At 43.4% G+C, this 3,664-nt stretch overlaps 1 pseudogene; it reads right to left on the bottom strand.

Annotated features, from left to right (window-relative positions):
• Positions 1-3,664, bottom strand: part of LOC118381434 (zinc finger protein ZFP2-like) — a 135,405-nt pseudogene that overhangs the window by 95,525 nt on the left and 36,216 nt on the right.

Raw genomic sequence — 3,664 nt, 5'->3', positions numbered from 1 at the left:
CCAAAAGGTGGAGCAACTAAAGGTTGACTCTCCACATCTATCAAGACAACTGGGCCAGACACTCTTAAATAGAACCTGGACCAGCTCAGGTAAAACACCTTCCCACTAACGAGATGGACAAGCCAGCACAGGTGTAACACATACTGACTAAGGAGGTGACACCAATCAGTGCTAATGAGCTACACGTGCTAACGAGCTTCATGTGCTAAAGTCCAACCTCAAAACATAAATGGAAAAACCAAAGCCTGGAACACCTTTCCCATTCAGACAACAAATATATCCTATATTTTTGTTGGACAAGTTTGCTCACCACCAACAGAAAACAACTTCAATTTCACATTATAATCAACTACAATGCTTCACCTTCACCAATATAAACAAGAAAAAAACACCTATTCCTAAATAATAATAAACAATCGTGTTATTTTTTTCTCATTTTTCTTTCTATAGAATCCTAAAACGCACTAGCTTCTAGAACGCTCGTCCCCTTGGAACGAGCCCAAACAAAACTCAAATCAAATTGTATTAGTCACATACAACAGTGAAAAGCTTCCTTACGAGCCCCCTAACTAACAGTGAAAAGCTTCCTTACGAGCCCCTAACTAACAGTGAAAAGCTTCCTTACGAGCCCCTAACTAACAGTGAAAAGCTTCCTTACGAGCCCCTAACTAACAGTGAAAAGCTTCCTTACGAGCCTCTAACTAACAGTGAAAAGCTTCCTTACGAGCCCCTAACTAACAGTGAAAAGCTTCCTTACGAGCCCCTAACTAACAGTGAAAAGCTTCCTTACGAGCCCCTAACTAACAGTGAAAAGCTTCCTTACGAGCCCCTAACTAACAGTGAAAAGCTTCCTTACGAGCCCCTAACTAACAGTGAAAAGCTTCCTTCACGAGCCCCTAACTAACAGTGAAAAGCTTCCTTACGAGCCCCTAACTAACAGTGAAAAGCTTCCTTACGAGCCCCTAACTAACAGTGAAAAGCTTCCTTACGAGCCCCTAACTAACAGTGAAAAGCTTCCTTACGAGCCCCTAACTAACAGTGAAAAGCTTCCTTACGAGCCCCTAACTAACAGTGAAAAGCTTCCTTACGAGCCCCTAACTAACAGTGAAAAGCTTCCTTACGAGGCCCCTAACTAACAGTGAAAAGCATCCTTACGAGCCCCTAACTAACAGTGAAAAGCTTCCTTACGAGCCCCTAACTAACAGTGAAAAGCTTCCTTACGAGCCCCTAACTAACAGTGAAAAGCTTCCTTACGAGCCCCTAACTAACAGTGAAAAGCTTCCTTACGAGACCCTAACTAACAGTGAAAAGCTTCCTTACGAGCCCCTAACTAACAGTGAAAAGCTTCCTTACGAGCCCCTAACTAACAGTGAAAAGCTTCCTTACGAGCCCCTAACTAACAGTGAAAAGCTTCCTTACGAGCCCCTAACTAACAGTGAAAAGCTTCCTTACGAGCCCCTAACTAACAGTGAAAAGCTTCCTTACGGGCCCCTAACTAACAGTGAAAGCTTCCTCATGAGCCCCTAACTAACAGTGAAAAGCTTCCTCATTTGAGCCCCTAACTAACAGTGAAAAGCTCCTTACGAGCCCCTAACTAACAGTGAAAAGCTGAGCCCCTAACTCCTTCCCCTAACTAACAGTGCAGTTTCAATACGGAAAAAAGAAGAGACAAAACTCCAAATCAATTGTGATCATGGTAACACACTGGCTAAACGCAAAACACAAATCCTTTTGACTGCCCACCCCAGAGATAATCAGCAACCAAGTTTTCCTTACCACGGACATGTCTGATTTCAAGAGGAAACTCCTGCGATATCCGTAGTAACTTTCCCACCTCACTGCAGAGCTTCTCTCTCTTTTCAGGGTTCACTCGATAGGCATGTTGTTGTATCGGGGCCCAGTCTCCCAATATCATGCTCTAGTACATTTGGTTTGGCACATGTGAGAATTAACCCTGATATTCTAAAAACAGGGCAACAATGTCAACATAATTGTACCAAAAAAATTGTCAGTTGGTTGCATGAATAAATATCACTACCAAATGTTACATGAAATGTAAATATGAAATATTTGATTGCATAGTCATATTTTCAACGTCTTTTCAATGACGTCAATTTGCTTGGTGGATAGCCCAATGTCAAAACACAGTTTAACGTGTCCAAATCAATAACCAATATGCAGAAACAGTTTGGGATAAATTGAAAACCTAACATGTGTTATATACACAAACATCTGACACAATAATCACATTACTTGTATTTTTTTAAAAGAAGCTCTTTATAAACTGCACAAGCAACAAACGCTGTTGTTTTGACAAGTAGCAATAAATTACTGATATTGATTAGGGGGAAATTAGGTTGTAGTGCTGTTGAAACTGACAACAAAAAAAAACACATGGAAATGGGAGATATATTTTACCTCACTGGTTAGAGGACAACCTACAGAAGACAGTCAGCTGCAGTTGGAGTGATGCATTTAAATGTAGGGGTCGCTAAACAAGGGAATGCAACACTTATTTGTCATCACTCATCGATATCATGCTAAAATAATTTGTGCAAGAGGAGGAGATTATGTTGCACATCCTGTTAAAACTAACAGCTCAAAAACCACACGGGAATCTGGGAGTAATGTGTACATCCCTGGTTAGAGGACAATTTGTAGAAAACAGCTAGCTACATTTTAATTCAAGTGGGTCGCCAACGTGGTAAGTGTAACACAACTCTAATTGTCCCTAGAATTTCTAAGCAAACAGCTGGAGACAGGGCTTTCTCCTATAGAGCTCCATTTTATGGAATGGCCTGCCTACTCATGAGGCAGACTCGGTCTCAACCTTTAAGTCTTTACTGAAGACTCATCTCTTCAGTAGGTCCTATGATTGAGACAGTCTGGCCCAGGAGTGTGAAGGCGAACGGAAAGGCTCTGGACCAACGAACCGCCCTTGCTGTCTCTGCCTGGCCGGTTCTGCCTGACCCAGGATGGTAAGTTGGTGGTTGAAGATATCCCTCTAATGGTGTGGGGGCTGTGCAAAGTGGGTGGGGTTATATTCTGCCTGTTTGGCCCTGTCCAGGGGTATCATCGGTCTCCTGACCCCGCCTGTCTCAGCCTCCAGCATTTATGCTGCAGTAGTTTATGTGTCGGGGGCTAGGGTCAGTTTGTTATATCTGGAGTACTTCTCCAGTCTTATCCGGTGTCCTGTGTGAATTTAAGTATGCTGTCTCTAATTCTGTCTTTCTTTCCCTCTCTCTCTGAGGACCATGCCTCAGGACTACCTGGCATGATGACTCCTTGCTGTTCCCAGTCCACCTGGCCGTGCTGCTTCTCCAGTTTCAGCTGTTCTGCCGTTGGCTATGGAACCCTGACCTGTTCACCGGACGTCCTACCTGTCCCAGACCTGCTGTTTTCAGCTCTCTAGAGACAGCAGGAGCGGTAGAGATACTCTTAATGATCGTAGCCACCGTGCTTCTACACCTGCATTGCTTGCTGTTTGGGGTTTTAGGCTGGGTTTCTGTACAGCACTTTGAGATATCAGCTGATAAAAATACATTTGATTTGATTTGACAGACCCAACACTCATCGCTAGAGATCAAACTTCAGACTCCCTCCAAAACCACTGAACCCTCAACAAACCGAAAGAGATTACGGTGCACACCCTTAGAGGGAGCCG

This window comes from Oncorhynchus keta, chromosome 32, assembly GCF_023373465.1.
Source record: "Oncorhynchus keta strain PuntledgeMale-10-30-2019 chromosome 32, Oket_V2, whole genome shotgun sequence".
In the NCBI taxonomy this organism is placed as follows: domain Eukaryota; kingdom Metazoa; phylum Chordata; class Actinopteri; order Salmoniformes; family Salmonidae; genus Oncorhynchus; species Oncorhynchus keta.
Note: the sequence above shows the minus strand (reverse complement) of the source record. Positions and strands in the feature narration are given on the sequence as shown.